Here is an 18,283-nt window from a genome sequence, read left to right as displayed (position 1 = left end):
AGAGTACCACCTTGTTAGTGGTATAGTACCACCTTGTTAGTGGTAGAGTACCACCTTGTTAGTGGTAGAGTACCACCTTGTTAGTGGTATAGTACCACCTTGGTAGTGGTATAGTACCACCTTGTTAGTGGTAGAGTACCACCTTGTTAGTGGTAGAGTACCACCTTGTTAGTGGTAGAGTACCACCTTGTTAGTGGTAGAGTACTACCTTGTTAGTGGTAGAGTACCACCTTGTTAGTGGTATAGTACTACCTTGTTAGTGGTATAGTACTACCTTGTTAGTGGTATAGTGCTACCTTGTTAGTGGTATAGTGCTACCTTGTTAGTGGTATAGTACTACCTTGTTAGTGGTATAGTACTACCTTGTTAGTGGTATAGTGCTACCTTGTTAGTGGTAGAGTACCACCTTGTTAGTGGTATAGTACTACCTTGTTAGTGGTAGAGTACCACCTTGTTAGTGGTATAGTACTACCTTGTTAGTGGTATAGTGCTACCTTGTTAGTGGTAGAGTACCACCTTGTTAGTGGTATAGTGCTACCTTGTTAGTGGTAGAGTACCACCTTGTTAGTGGTATAGTACCACCTTGTTAGTGGTATAGTGCTACCTTGTTAGTGGTAGAGTACCACCTTGTTAGTGGTATAGTACTACCTTGTTAGTGGTATAGTACCACCTTGGTAGTGGTATAGTACCACCTTGTTAGTGGTATAGTACCACCTTGGTAGTGGTATAGTACCACCTTGTTAGTGGTATAGTACCACCTTGTTAGTGGTATAGTACCACCTTGTTAGTGGTATAGTACTACCTTGTTAGTGGTATCGTACCACCTTGTTAGTGGTATCGTACCACCTTGTTAGTGGTATCGTACCACCTTGTTAGTGGTAGAGTACCACCTTGTTAGTGGTAGAGTACTACCTTGTTAGTGGTATAGTACCACCTTGTTAGTGGTATCGTACCACCTTGTTAGTGGTATCGTACCACCTTGTTAGTGGTATCGTACCACCTTGTTAGTGGTATCGTACCACCTTGTTAGTGGTAGAGTACCACCTTGTTAGTGGTATAGTACCACCTTGTTAGTGGTATAGTACCACCTTGTTAGTGGTATCGTACCACCTTGTTAGTGGTATCGTACCACCTTGTTAGTGGTATCGTACCACCTTGTTAGTGGTAGAGTACCACCTTGTTAGTGGTAGAGTACCACCTTGTTAGTGGTAGAGTACTACCTTGTTAGTGGTAGAGTACCACCTTGTTAGTGGTAGAGTACTACCTTGTTAGTGGTATAGTACCACCTTGTTAGTGGTATCGTACCACCTTGTTAGTGGTATCGTACCACCTTGTTAGTGGTATCGTACCACCTTGTTAGTGGTAGAGTACCACCTTGTTAGTGGTAGAGTACCACCTTGTTAGTGGTAGAGTACTACCTTGTTAGTGGTATAGTACCACCTTGTTAGTGGTATCGTACCACCTTGTTAGTGGTATCGTACCACCTTGTTAGTGGTATCGTACCACCTTGTTAGTGGTAGAGTACCACCTTGTTAGTGGTAGAGTACCACCTTGTTAGTGGTAGAGTACTACCTTGTTAGTGGTATAGTACCACCTTGTTAGTGGTAGAGTACTACCTTGTTAGTGGTAGAGTACCACCTTGTTAGTGGTATCGTACCACCTTGTTAGTGGTAGAGTACCACCTTGTTAGTGGTAGAGTACCACCTTGTTAGTGGTAGAGTACTACCTTGTTAGTGGTAGAGTACCACCTTGTTAGTGGTATCGTACCACCTTGTTAGTGGTATCGTACCACCTTGTTAGTGGTAGAGTACCACCTTGTTAGTGGTAGAGTACTACCTTGTTAGTGGTAGAGTACCACCTTGTTAGTGGTAGAGTACTACCTTGTTAGTGGTAGAGTACCACCTTGTTAGTGGTAGAGTACTACCTTGTTAGTGGTAGAGTACCACCTTGTTAGTGGTAGAGTACTACCTTGTTAGTGGTAGAGTACCACCTTGTTAGTGGTATCGTACCACCTTGTTAGTGGTAGAGTACCACCTTGTTAGTGGTAGAGTACCACCTTGTTAGTGGTAGAGTACTACCTTGTTAGTGGTAGAGTACCACCTTGTTAGTGGTAGAGTACTACCTTGTTAGTGGTATAGTACCACCTTGTTAGTGGTATCGTACCACCTTGTTAGTGGTATCGTACCACCTTGTTAGTGGTATCGTACCACCTTGTTAGTGGTAGAGTACCACCTTTTTAGTGGTAGAGTACTACCTTGTTAGTGGTATAGTACCACCTTGTTAGTGGTATCGTACCACCTTGTTAGTGGTATCGTACCACCTTGTTAGTGGTATCGTACCACCTTGTTAGTGGTAGAGTACCACCTTGTTAGTGGTAGAGTACCACCTTGTTAGTGGTAGAGTACTACCTTGTTAGTGGTATAGTACCACCTTGTTAGTGGTATCGTACCACCTTGTTAGTGGTAGAGTACCACCTTGTTAGTGGTATCGTACCACCTTGTTAGTGGTATCGTACCACCTTGTTAGTGGTATAGTACCACCTTGTTAGTGGTATCGTACCACCTTGTTAGTGGTAGAGTACCACCTTGTTAGTGGTAGAGTACCACCTTGTTAGTGGTAGAGTACCACCTTGTTAGTGGTAGAGTACCACCTTGTTAGTGGTAGAGTACCACCTTGTTAGTGGTATCGTACCACCTTGTTAGTGGTAGAGTACCACCTTGTTACTGGAATAGTACCACCTTGTTAAGGGTATAGTACCACCTCGTTAGTCGTATAGTACCACCTCGTTAGTCGTACAGTAACACCTCGTTAGTCGTACAGTACCACACTTCGTGGTGGAAGAGCTAAAAGAGTAGGGGTACTACAGCGCCTGGGAATGAAAGGTAATCACGTTCGATCCAAGGAAGGGGAGGGAAGATGAACTAATATAAATTATTTAAGTGTCCCTCACTGTTCTCTTGAGGAACGGCGAGTCCCTAACCTACTTATCGATACTATTATTTTATTGACAAACGCTAAACACGTATGGGCACAGCGTCCTGATAAGTCAACAATGACTTACTGTAATCATTACTTTGATGCCTTAATGCTACTGAATTCTATTGTTCCGAGGGATTGTATCTACTCTCTCCTTAACTGGATCAAACGTATTACCCTCTCCCCCCCATTCTGTGTGCGCTTCTGTGCTCCAGTTCCCCGAATTAAGCCTGAATGCCTTCCACATCCACCCCAGGCGCTGTATAATCCTACGGGTTCAGCGCTTCCCCCTTGATTATAATAACAATAATATGTGAGCGCTGGATGACCCCTACGGGTGTAGGTGTCATCCAGCAAGTGCGTGTGGTGATGCGAAAGGGGGGGGGGAGGGAGTGGTAACAGTGTTCGCACTCTATCTTCTTGTGGTTAAAGTTTCCCCATGTTAAGTAGTTTGGCCTTGGTTCTGTAGGCTGTCTTGCCACATCCTGTGTGTGTACTCACCTATTTATGGTTGCAGGGGTCGATACATAGCTCCTGGTCCCGCTTCTTCACTGATCGCTACTAGGTCCTCTCTCTCCTTGCTCCATGAGCTTTATCATACTGGGGTGTCAGTTTGCCAGGGGCCCATATGCTGCAGCAGTTATCTGGTTGATGTGAGCCTCAGATGTGCTCGGTGTGTACTCGCCTATTTGTGGTTGCAGGGGTTGTGACTCAGCTCCTGGCCCCGCCTCTTCACTGATCGCTACTAGGTCCTCCTCCCTGCTCCATGAGCTTTATCATACCTCGGCTTAAAACTATGTATGGTTCCTGCCTCCACTACATCACTTGCCTGACTATTCCACTTCCTAACAACTCTGGCTGTGTGTGTGTGTGTGTGTGTGTGTGTGTGTGTGTGTGTGTGTGTGTGTGTGCTGTGTGTGTGTGTGTGTGTGTGTGTGTGTGTGTGTGTGTGTGTGTGTGCGCGCGCGCGCGCTCACCTATTTGTGGTTGCAGGGGTCGAGTCATAGCTCCTAGCCCCGTGTGTGTGTGTGTGATACATTTAATATATATATATATATAGGTAGTAGGTTGGTAGACAGCAACCGCTCAGGGAGGTACTACCGTCCTGCCAAGTGAGTGTAAAACGAAAGCCTGTAATTGTTTTACATGATGGTAGGATTGCTGGTGTCCTTTTTTTCTGTCTCATAAACATGCAAGATTTCAGGTACGTCTTGCTACTTCTACTTACACTTAGGTCACACTACACATACATGTACAAGCATATATATACACATCCCTCTGGGTTTTCTTCTATTTTCTTTCTAGTTCTTGTTCTTGTTTATTTCCTCTTATCTCCATGGGGAAGTGGAACAGAATTCTTCCTCCGTAAGCCATGCGTGTTGTAAGAGGCGACTAAAATGCCGGGAGCAAGGGGCTAGTAACCCCTTCTCCCGTATAAGTTACTAAATTTAAAAATAGAAACTTTCGTTTTTCTTTTTGGGCCACCCTGCCTTGGTGGGATACGGCCGGTTTGTTGGAAAAAAAAAATATAATATATATATATATATATATATATATATATATATATATATATATATATATATATATATATATATATATATATATAACATTGCTTGTGACGACAGATCCTACCATTTACCCATTTTTTTAAACGGAAAATATTAATATGCCTTTCAATCAGAAAAATTTCAACAAGGATTATTATATCGTGCTCCTTCTTTAGGTGAATATGACCTGACCTGACTAGGTTGGGGCATTGGCTTAAGCCGGTAGGAGACTTGGACCTGCCTCGCATGGGCCAGTAGACCTGCTGCAGTGTTCCTTATTTCTTATGTTCTTATAATTATTGTATTCATTGGGAGGCGCTACACTCGTAAGAATCATACAGGTTTGACCCCAAGATAAATACATAGCTCCCATTCATGGGATCACGAACCCTTCCCAAGCACACAGCACCTCCTCTGAAGGGAAACCGAGATATAGATTACTCCATAATGTATCCTGAGCACCTGGTCAAGGTGACTGGTCCACCTCACCTTGAGAGGCAGCCAGAGGCTTGTTCCATGTACAAACACTCCTTTGGCATGACCATGACCCCACTACACCATGACCCCACTACACCATTGGCTCCCACCACACCATTGGTTCCCACCACACCATGGCTCCCACCACACCATTGGTTCCCACCATACCATGGCTCCCACCACAACATGGCTCCCACCACACCATTGGTTCCCACCACACCATGGCTCCCACCACACCATTGGTTCCCACCACACCATTGGTTCCCACCACACCATGGCTCCCACCACACCATGGCTCCCACCACACCATTGGTTCCCACCACACTATGGCTCCCACCACACCATGGCTCCCACCACACCATTAGTTCCCGCCACACCATGGCTCCCACCACACCATGGCTCCCACCACACCATTGGTTCCCACCACACCATGGCTCCCACCACACCATTGGTTCCCACCACACCATGGCCTCACCACACCATGGCTCCCACCACACCATTGGTTCCCACCACACCATGGCCTCACCACACCATGGCTCCCACCACACCATTGGTTCCCACCACACCATTGGTTCCCACCACAACATGGCTCCCACCACGCCATTGGCTCCCACCACACCATTGGCTCCCACCACACCATGGCTCCCACCACACTATTGGTTCCCACCACAACATGGCTCCCACCACACCATTGGCTCCCACCACACCACTGGTTCCCACCACACCATGGCTCCCACCACACCATTGGTTCCCACCACAACATGGCTCCCACCACACCATTGGCTCCCACCACACCACTGGTTCCCACCACACCATGGCTCCCACCACACCATTGGTTCCCACCACAACATGGCTCCCACCACACCATTGGCTCCCACCACACCACTGGTTCCCACCACACCATGGCTCCCACCACACCATTGGTTCCCACCACAACATGGCTCCCACCACACCATTGGCTCCCACCACACCACTGGTTCCCACCACACCATGGCTCCCACCACACCATTGGTTCCCACCACAACATGGCTCCCACCACACCATTGGCTCCCACCACACCATTGGCTCCCACCACACCATGGCTCCTACTACAACTTGTGTGCGTAAAATAACTTGCTTACAAAATCATGAACCCTAATATAAATGTCACTGACTTTTTTTTTTTTTTTTTTTTTTTTGGGGGGGGGGGGGGGGGGGGGTTATCCTAGGTAATTTACCCACGTTACTGTGTGAGGAAAATTTTGAGTTTTCCTAAATTTAGCATGTGTAAATTTGAATAAAATAATTATGTATTAAATTGATGCTGATTTGACCCTTCGAGAAATTTCGAGTGGCGGGGGGGAGTGGAACAGCCGCCTGGCGGACAGAGAGGATGCCATACCGAATTTAATGTGTGTACACTGGTTGTTATAACAGTCATGTAATCAGGCGTCACCGAAGTTCAACTGGTGTATATTGGCCTCAATCCATAATTCAGAAATCGCTGACACGTTCCCACTGAAGAATTGGGATAAATAGTGTGGAAAAAAAAAACTTTTACAATTCCGCTACTAGGACGGAAAAATAGGGGACTCCGATCTTCCCAGCAATACACCTTAGCTAAGTGACGCTTGCCCATAATGTATGGCAGTTTTTCTGATGCCCATCGTAAATTCTTGCTTTTAAGGTAATGTTAGGGTGTGTTACAAATAAAAATTGTGATCCAGTAATTAAATGGTAAGTGGTAATACGAATTTCTTTTCTAATAACACCAGTATAATTTATGTACGATAATTATATTCCGTGTACCCAGCAAGCCAAATCATATACAGTCCACATTATTTGATAATTTCCCATTATTGTTATTAATGTTTAATATTGTAATTAATTTAATGTCAGGTCTAGCTTTTTGTAAGAGTAATGATGTAGTTGGCACCGAGGGAATGACAGTGACTAAGTCCCATTTACCTTACCCAAATTACTTGCAGGTAATAATTCTGGTAAACCTCATGCAGGTAATTTCTCACATAATAATTCATACTATGTATAATTTATGTAACTGTATTTATGTGTACCTGTACCTAAATAAACTAACTTACTAGCTAGAAGTTTTTGCAAACCATAGCCAAAAAAATGTATAGCAAAGTAGCATTGTACTGAGTGGGTATATGTAATATGCTTTGTGTATTTATATTGTACTTCACATTAAGAAATAAAAGCATACTGACTGACCGCTTCATTAGTATGTAGCATTCGTAGAAGAGATTAAAAGTGCACATCCCAAAAGATGTAACATGGCTAAGATATGTAGACAGTACCTAAGTCATCGCTCCGAGAAGCCTCAGCACCCTGATCCTATTAACCTCAAACTCAGTGGAGCCTTCAATAAAGTTTATCACAAAAATTAATGGACAGATTCCTTTTCTGGCCGTGATGATTTGCACATATACTGATACATTAGATTTCAAGGTTTACTGTAAACACACTAAGAGAAACGACCTACTTGCAGTCCCTATTCTATCACGACAAGTAAACAAAAGTAGATTATTGGATTCTTCCTGAAAGCCTACAGAATTTGTCCTTTACTTGGTAGTCGAAGATGAACGAGACTACACCAGTAGTTTTTTTTTTTATATAAAAGAATACTACATTCACACCTCACCTGGTGGTCGAGGATGAACGAGACTACACCAGTAGTTTTTTTTTTATAAAAGAATACTACATTCACACCTCACCTGGTGGTCGAGGATGAACGAGACTACACCAGTAGTTTTTTTTTTTATAAAAGAATACTACATTCACGCCTCATCAGTAAGAGCACCTTCACCTGGTGGTCGAGGATGAACGAGACTACACCAGAAGGGTTTTCACTGAGTAACACTACTTCCACACCTCATCACTAACTGCAGAAGACCTGGGAAGATATTGCACAGCGCCAGACAAGACGCTTCCCACAACTAATACATGATCTTACGTTGTAACACAAGCAGTAACTTATCCAATACCTTAGTCAAACCAACACCAGAGTTGCTAACATATCCTCTATTACCATAAAAGACTGTCAAAAAAGATCAAACCCAAGAATATCTGGGACAGTGTCTACATTGTACCTTGTAGAGAATGTAAGAAGTATTACGTAGGTGAAACTTCGAGGGACTTCAACACAAGGATCAGAATACGATGTTATGCTTTAAAGAGGAATGACTGAAAAACGCTTGCATACAACACTTGAAGAAAATCCCCAAAACCATACTAATTATCAAGAAGAAACAAAAGTATTGGCCAAGCTAATTCTCACTACGCTACACGTGACCTCAACGGCCAGCCAACTGTAAACATCAGACTCTCACTATACTATATCTTGCCCCACGTTTCATTTGTTTACAATGACCAAGTCCCTGGTATAGGAAGCGGATTTTAAATAAAACATTATAACCAGCACACTGTCTTACACTGAGAGGTGTATACTCTCGATGTATATACCGTATGTTTAGTTTATATCATATTTTGAAGATTAAAATATCCTTGACTAGCGGTGTACAGGTGACACGTAACCTTAATGACCCTTGTGAAGTAGATACTTTAATTCAACCTAATAAACGAGCCAATCTCATATAGGCGATAAGCTTTAAATATAATACACCACCCATTTCTTTTTTTCCTCGGTAATGCTATCCCCACCACGCATAAATTTTCCAGCCACTAAACTAGTTTATAGATCCATTTCTGTTATTGGCACTTCTCGACGAGCCTACCTCTCCCTCCTTCCACCAACCCAAGAGTTCTTTGAGAACTTCACAATGACCCAAGAACAGCCTCATGCGCCATAGCCTAGTGTATGCAACACATGAGACGGTATAGGTATCGGGAGATGGTAAGAAGGCTCATATTTACATTCCACAATGAAGGTAAGTCACATTAAAGGATAAAAAGGCACAATACCGTGACTGGAACAGTACACAAATAACCCGCAAACAGAAGAGGCTATGGCGACATTTAGGTCCATTTTGGACCATTCACAAGTCCCGTTATTTGACTGTTGGCTTATACTAGAATAAATTTACAAGCTTTAATTCAAAATTCACAAACAATTTACAATCATACGTTTACTTATTTACACTAGGCACATAACACTCTATGCATGCATATTACATTATGTAAGTACCAAGGTTGCTTGCCTACGTCTATGTACCCTCAGTTCAACTGTACAAATTTGTACTACGAGATTTTGTAGATTTTCATGAAATAAAGTTGTTCTTAGAGCATTTAGCTTCAGATACATACCAGTTAAATTGACACAGTGAACGTTTTCAGTACTGATGAATACAAATGTTTCGTCTGTCCAACAGGCTTGTTCTAATACAGGTTTTGCACTTGTCTTATTCATCTTGTCGGTATTGTATATGTTTGATCTAATGTTTTGAATATTTTAAGGCTACGTTTCGCTAACCCGGAGCTTAAAAGGCTTAATTTTTAAGGCTATGTTTCACTAGTCTGGAGCTTAAGGCTTAACAAGGCTTCTGGCCGGCAAACCGTAACTAAAAAAAATCAAGTATTCAAAACACTGCATAATGTGTCGATATTTTTATACCTCTCCACTCTCGGTAGGCCTACTGGCCTATGTTGATGAATGAGACACTTAGATATCTTTGTGTCTTACTTATCAATTTGGTGTAATGACTCACGAAATCGTAACACTGGCCTACTAGTTTTAGGAGTCTGATTACAGGAACCCAGATAGGAGCAGGGGTGCGGTGGGGATAATAAGGGAACACTGTATCAACATCCGGGGTCCCAGACTACTCAACATCTTACCATAAGATATCAGAAACACTGCTGGAACAAGTGTAGAAGTCTTTAAGAGGAAACTGGACAAGTATCTTCACCAGGTGCCAGATCAACCAGGCTGTGATGGATATGTGGGACAGCGGGCCTCCAGCAGCAACAGCCTGGCTGACCAGGCAAGCACCAGATGAGCCTGACCCATGGCCGGCTCAGAGAATAGTCAAACTCTCGAAGCTCTTGAAAGGTATTCGTTCAAGCCTAATTTGTTCGTCATGTCAGTAAATGTCTACCATTCATAATATGTTACTGGATAATGGTTATAAACGACCATAATTTTTAAAGGGGTGGACCGGTAAGCCTCGGTCAGATGACCAAAAGCTCCAAAGGCGGGTCATCTGACTAAGACCCGCGTCAGGAAACATTTGTCCTGTTTCCTGACGAACCTTACCTAACCTAACCTGTTACTGGATTTGCTAGGAAGATTCTCGTATGCAATTCTTCTCACTCACGGCTTACGAAATCGTAATAAAGCGACTGCAAATATATCAGAACAGGTGAGAGAGCGAACCCACGGCAGCACACTGACCAGTGTTTTACGACTCTACTGCCATGGGTACGAATCCCACCCTTTCTGTAATTTGTTTCTCACGAATGTTTGTCTAGCCTATTCTTAAAGTTACCTAAGTGTTAAACTCAATGACTACGTGGATGACTGTTCAACTCGTCTTCACCTCTACTGAAAAGCCATTACTTTCCAAATCTGAATATATCCGATTTCAAAACATTATTTCGAGTTCTTTCTAGGTTAGTTATCCTGAGCACCCTCTTTATATCTCCTTGATTTACACTTCCTTTACGTCTTTCTCTCGCCCTACATTACAAGACACTGAAAATTTAAGGATCTCACTCTAATCTTCATAGAAGAGATTTCTTAAGAGTAAATCAGTTTCGTCATTCACTGTATATTTTCCAGTGCAATTTTATCCATTCTATAGTATGGAGACCCTGAGGTGCTGGATAATCTAAATGACACCTTACTGATGTATATAACTGTATAATAACCTTGGAATTTCAGTTACTTATATCATGATATAAATCCAATCTAGTGCCTTTATCGAGAACATTTAACTTATATATTTTTGCTAAGAACTCCTAAAAGCTCTTTTAACATTCTGTATAAATAACCCACCGGGCACTACTTCCTCCTAAAAGCTCTTTTAACATTCTGTATAAATAACCCACCGGGCACTACTTCCTAAGAGTTTAGAGCTTCCCATGAATGTAATAATGAGAATGACTATGTCTCAGTAGTCATATGAGGGCAGATGAGGCAGCAGCCAATGTCATGGCGACCAGCAGTGGTGGTGGGCGGGCAGCCACGCTCACCCTACTCACACCAGGCTACACAATAAACGTGATTACTTACTTGTAACTACACCAGCACGACCATACTCCAGGTGACCAAGCTTGACGACTCATCCTAAAAAACTTTCCACACTGCTTGTTTGGCTTTCTTTTTACTTAACATTATCATTTGTAGTTACGGCAGAGCTATATTCTAGGTGAACAATCTTTTATAATAATAATAATAATAATTATTATTATTATTTATATGTGACATTTTTCCTCCACGAAGCCACTGATGGGCGATACACAAATAACCCGCACATAGAAGAGAGGAGCTTACGACGACCCGCACATAGAAGAGAGGAACTTACGACGACCCGCCATAGAAGAGAGGAGCTTACAACGAAACGTCGTCGTAAGCTCCTCTCTTCTATGTGCGGGTTATTTGGGAGTGATCATGTCGGAGGATCTCACCTTCAAGGACCATAACATTGTATCAATCGCATCTGCTAGAAAAATGACAGGATGGATAATGAGAACCTTCAAAACTAGGGACGCCAAGCCCATGATGACACTCTTCAGGTCACTTGTTCTATCTAGGCTGGAATATTGCTGCACACTAACAGCACCTTTCAAGGCAGGTGAAATTGCCGACCTAGAAAATGTACAGAGAACTTTCACGGCGCGCATAACGGAGATAAAACACCTCAATTATTGGGAGCGCTTGAGGTTCCTAAACCTGTATTCCCTGGAACGCAGGAGGGAGAGATACATGATTATATACACCTGGAAAATCCTAGAGGGACTAGTACCGAACTTGCACACGAAAATCACCCACTACGAAAGCAAAAGACTTGGCAGACGATGCACCATCCCCCCAATGAAAAGCAGGGGTGTCACTAGCACGTTAAGAGACCATACAATAAGTGTCAGGGGCCCGAGACTGTTCAACTGCCTCCCAGCACACATAAGGGGGATTACCAACAGACCCCTGGCAGTCTTCAAGCTGGCACTGGACAAGCACCTAAAGTCAGTTCCGGATCAGCCGGGCTGTGGCTCGTATGTTGGTTTGCGTGCAGCCAGCAGCAACAGCCTGGTTGATCAGGCTCTGATCCACCAGGAGGCCTGGTCTCAGACCGGGCCGCGGGGGCGTTGACCCCCGGAACTCTCTCCAGGTAAACTCCAGGTATCGTTCCGGTCACGGTATTGTGCCTTTTTTTATCACTGATGGGCGAAACGTTTTCAAATAGATACCCAAGTGTTGCACATACGTCTAATTCGTGGCCTATGTACTGCTAGGTGAACAGGGACAGAAGTGAAAGGAGACTGGCATACACTACGTCTCATGAACATAAAAATGGTATACAATACCGACAGGTTGTTAGGTAAGACACATATGCAACAGTTAGACAACTTTATTCCGAAACGTTTCGCCTACACAGTAGGCTTCTTCAGTCGAATACAGAAAGTAGGCAGGAACAGTAGAGATGTGAAGACGATGTAATCAGTCCATCACCCTTAAAGTCGTAGAATTTGAGGTTGTCAGTCCCTCGGCCTGGAGAAGTTCAGTTCCATAGTCAGGAACTATCTGAAGATCAAGCGACAGTGCGGAGACTTAAATACTGTCGGAAGGAGAGGTGCAGGGTAGTAGTAGTAGTAGTAGTAGTAGTAGTAGTAGTAGTAGTAGTAGTAGTAGTAGTAGTAGTAGTAGTGAGAGGTCATGTCCCTCTCAGATCCAACCCTTCTCACTGGAAAAGCTTGTCCAAGGTGTTTTCTGTACCAAGATGCCACGTGTTGCAGTGTCTGACAAGATGAACATAAAAATGGTATACAATACCGACAGGTTGTTAGGTAAGACACATATGCAACAGTTAGACAACTTTATTCCGAAACGTTTCGCCTACACAGTAGGCTTTATGTTCATCTTGTCAGACACTGCAACACGTGGCATCTTGGTACCGAAAACACCTTGGACAAGCTTTTCCAGTGAGAAGGGTTGGATCTGAGAGGGACATGACCTCTCACTACTACTACTACTACTACTACTACTACTACTACTACTACTACTACTACTACCCTGCACCTCTCCTTCCGACAGTATTTAAGTCTCCGCACTGTCGCTTGATCTTCAGATAGTTCCTGACTATGGAACTGAACTTCTCCAGGCCGAGGGACTGACAACCTCAAATTCTACGACTTTAAGGGTGATGGACTGATTACATCGTCTTCACATCTCTACTGTTCCTGCCTACTTTCTGTATTCGACTGAAGAAGCCTACTGTGTAGGCGAAACGTTTCGGAATAAAGTTGTCTAACTGTTGCATATGTGCACTACGTCTCATCCTGCCCGGAGATCGAACCCTCGTCTTTTCAACTGGACTCCCGAGTAGCCTAACCATTGAGCAACAGGTGTATTTGTGTGTCCTCACTAATTCGTTTTTGCAGGGGTCGAGTCTCAGCTCCCAACCCTCTTAAACTAATTACCATATTATTTTGAGGGAGGCCTCTTTTTCAGTCACTAATAACCTTTTTGCTGTACCTTATTTTTTTTTCAATACATTTTTTTTACCCTTCCCTACATTTCTTCTCAGAAATCATTCAACTTTTTTCCCTCGGATTTTTTTTTTTCATTTTGTTTCTAAATCCGGTTAAGACTGGGTCTCTCTCTCTCTCTCCATTCCACCCACATCTTATTCCTTGCTCTTTAGTTCACCCTATTGTACTGTACTCACCTATATGTGGTTACAGGGGTCGATTCACAGCTCCTGGCCTGTACTTACCTAGTTGTACTCACCTAGCTGAGGTTGCAGGGGTCGAGTCCGAGCTCCTGGCCCCGCCTCTTCACTGGTCGCTACTAGGTCACTCTCCCTGAACCGTGAGCTTTATCATACCTCTGCTTAAAGCTATGTATGGATCCTGCCTCCACTACATCGCTTCCCAAACTATTCCACTTCCTGACTACTCTGGCTGAAGAAATACTTCCTAACATCCCTGTGATTCATCTGTGTCTTCAACTTCCAACTGTGTCCCCTTGTTGTTGTGTCCCATTTCTGGAACATCCTGTCTTTGTCCACCTTGTCAATTCCTCTCAGTATTTTGTATGTCGTTATCATGTCCCCCCTATTTCTCCTGTCCTCCCGTGTCGTCAGGTTGATTTCCCTTTACCTCTCCTCGTAGGACATACCTCTTAGCTCTGGGACTAGTCTTGTTGCAAACCTTTGCACTTTATCTAGTTTCTTTACGTGTGTGAGCATAACTGACATAAACGAAATATTCAGTTTAAGAATGAAATCGTTGGCTCGCAGATGGCTCCAGCTTCATCCTGTCCCATATCTGTATATTTCATAACAATCAAAAGGGTTTCAGATGAGCTGATGTAGGTAACAGCTCTTAGCTTATAAATAATTTTAGGAATCCTTAACCTATCCTTCTAAAACCTTGTGTAAAGAGAGAGAGAGAGAGAGAGAGAGAGAGAGAGAGAGAGAGAGAGAGAGAGAGAGAGAGAGAGTAAACTTTCCACGAAGGGTGAAAATTTAGTAATAGCATGAATAGCCTCATTACTGGAACTATAAAGCAGCGTTGCTCATTATGTTCACACACACACAAATGACTTATTGTGTTGCTTCCCTACGCAACATCCTCTTGTTCCCTCTTTTACCCCTCTTAAATCTTCTTCCTCCTCTCCCTACTGTTCCTTATCTTCCTCCTGGCCACGATTATACACACTGCACACCACCTTTCGGAAGGGTAAAAACAAAAAATGACTGAGTTACAGCCTAGTTGTAAACATATCTGTTAATGGTTCCGGGGATCACCGTCCCTGACATCCGCTCTCACACCAGTCTCCTAAATCGGAAACACTGGAGTAATAACATTATTAATACACGTCACAATACCCTAAACTTAACCTTTTTCTTTTTTGCAAGAGGAAAACTGGACCATCACCTGTTTTAAGGAAGTAAATGAGCCAAGCGGTGATGGCTATGTGAGCTTGTGCGCCGCTAGCATCAACAACCTAGTTGATCAGGTAGCCAACAAGGAAGTTTGGCCTCAGGCAAACAGGTAAGTTTATTCAGGCACAGGTACACATAAATAGCTACATAAATTATCATCCATAGCAGCATATGTGTAGATTACCTAACCTAATCCAGAAAGGCAGGTCAGCGAGGTTAAAATGGTCTCACATGTATGCCACACGTATAACGCCATGAACGATTATTATTATTAAAGGGTAAGCCATGCACAATTATTATTAAAGGGTAGGCGATAAACTCGTAGGGGTTATGCAAACATTTGAGGAATGGGAAGTAATCCGAGTTGATGGAGCAAACATGTGAATGAGAGTAAAGTAGTAAGACAAGATGAATGAAAGGTAATGAATAAGCCAAGTAGATGAGAGAAGTAGCACCAGAGAGGAAGGAAGCGAGAGTAAGTGAAGGTGACCATGCAACACAAGGTTGTATACACACTCCGTCACACCCAGTTTACTAACACACACACCCACGCACCTTATATACACCTGGCACCCACAACATAACACTCCCCCCCCCAGCACCTTATATACACCTGGCACCTACAACATAACACTTGAGCCACACGCACTGCCACTTTTAACCTGGCTCTCCCTCCCTGCATAGTAAAAGTGCAGCCCATCCTCTTCAAAACACCCAGTATTTCACTGTTGGTAAGTCAGTGACTATTTATTGAACTTTGAGCAGTGAATACTTATTTTTTCTAGCGCTCGTGGTGGGTCCCTGTTTTCTGCTCACACATCAGAACTTTTTATCGAAGCGTGTTACACAATAATAATAATAATAATAATAATAATAATAATAATAATAATAATAATAATAATAATAATAATAATAATAATAATAATAATACTGTAATGTCGGCACCCTTCTGGCAAGAAAAGATTCAATGAGCGAAAGCTTTTTGTCTGTATTGGGTCATCCTACCTCAGTGGGACACGACCGGAGTGTTAAATAATAATAATAATAATAATAATAATAATATTACACTAAGTCACACTTCACCATTTACCAACGACTGAAGTTAAAGCCTGTCGACTGCACGTGGGTCATAAAGGTCGCAGTTCACCTGTACACTAACATCAACAATACTATAATAATTAATATTATATATATATATATATATATATATATATATATATATATATATATATATATATATATATATATATATATATATTATTTTTTTTTTATTATCACACCGGCCGATTCCCACCAAGGCAGGGTGGCCCGAAAAAGAAAAACTTTCACCATCATTCACTCCATCACTGTCTTGCCAGAAGGGTGCTTTACACTACAGTTTTTAAACTGCAACATTAACACCCCTAGGTAGTAGGTTGGTAGACAGCAACCACCCAGGGAAGTACTACCGTCCTGCCAGATGACTGTGAAACAAAAACCTGTAACTGTTTTGCATGATGGTAGGATTGCTGGTTTCTTTTTCTGTCTCATAAACACGCTAAGATAACAGGGATATCTTGCTACTCCTACTTACACTTTGGTCACACTTCACAGACACGCACATGCATATATATATATACATACATCTAGGTTTTTCTCCTTTTTCTAAATAGCTCTTGTTCTTTTTTATTTCTTCTATTGTCCATGGGGAAGTGGAAAAGAATCTTTCCTCCGTAAGCCATGCGTGTCTTATGAGGCGACTAAAATGCCGGGAGCAATGGGCTAGTAACCCCTTCTCCTGTATACAATTACTAAAAAAGAGAAGAAGAAAAACTTTATATATATATATATATATATATATATATATATATACATATATATATATATATATATATATATATATATATATATATATATATATGAGCATAAATAACCAGCGCTTGACTCACGAAATCGTAATGACACGACTACAAACAAACCATACCAAGGGTGGGGATAGAACCCGCGATCAGTCTCAAAACTTGTGAGAATGAAACTTATGACGACATTTCGGTTCAACTTGGATCAAGTGGGACCGAAACGTCGTCATAAGTTTCATTTTCGTACGTGCGGGTTGTGTGGCTTTTTTACTGTTTGTGTACATGCACGTGACTACAGGTGTGGAGATGCCACTGTGGACAGGTGTGAGCTTCATTAACTGGACAACGAAGAAAATGAGCTCAGGTTTATGGTGTGGTGGTTTAACTATGCAAAACTGGAATGTGGCGCTAAATGATGGTAATAATAATAATAATAATAATCTCTATTTATTACCAGCACATGTACAAGGTATACAGACCATAGCTGACATCAATAACATACTACTATATAGAAAGCCGCTTATTATGCTGAGCATTTCCCCCAAATTAGGTCAGTTTTGTCCCAGGATGCGACCCACACCAGTCCACTAACACCCAGTTCACCTTATGACTTATTTGTCCAAACATTATTATAATCATGGGGGAGCGCTAAACCCGTAGGGATTACACAGCGTCTATGCGGAGGAGGGGGAGGCAAGATGGAAGGTACTCAGGCCCAATTCCGGGAACCGGAGCACAGATCCAATTCCCTAGATCAAGAGCCCCCTCACCAGCGTCAAGGAACCTTCCTTGAGGAGATTTGTCCTAGCAGATCTGGTCAAGTGTTCAAACTTAAGGAACGGCAATTTACACTTAGTTTTACTAATATACAGAGCATTACAACTATAACAATTATATTTGCCAACTACAGAGGACTGTTGTCCACCAACGAGGACCTCCCGGCCTGGCCGAGGACCGGGCCGCGGGGGCGTTGATCCCCGGAATGCCCTCCAGGTAGACTCCAGGTAGGTAGTATTTAGGATTAAATATAGCCTTATCACATGGTGATAAAATAAAAAAAAAATAAGCTGGTGAAGGATGTAATAGTTTAAACGCCTGAGGATATCAAATTTCGACAAACATACCGCCAGGTAAACCACCATTAAGCATCATACACCAAGACTGTGAAGACCCAACCAGACACCACTGACGCATCTCATTTACAGTGTTATCCGGTCCTGGTCACTAGCACACACCCACCGTCTCTAGTAATGAACGGTCACTACAATTACTTACCTTTTCTTTTCCCTTTTACTTTTTAGCAAGTGTTAAGATCTGTTGTTATTTTTTCAATATGAATTTTTCTGATTTTACAGAAGTGATGATTAATTCCGAAACTAGT

Source organism: Cherax quadricarinatus, chromosome 75 (assembly GCF_038502225.1).
Source record: "Cherax quadricarinatus isolate ZL_2023a chromosome 75, ASM3850222v1, whole genome shotgun sequence".
NCBI lineage: Eukaryota > Metazoa > Arthropoda > Malacostraca > Decapoda > Parastacidae > Cherax > Cherax quadricarinatus.
This window is presented reverse-complemented; position numbering follows the sequence as displayed.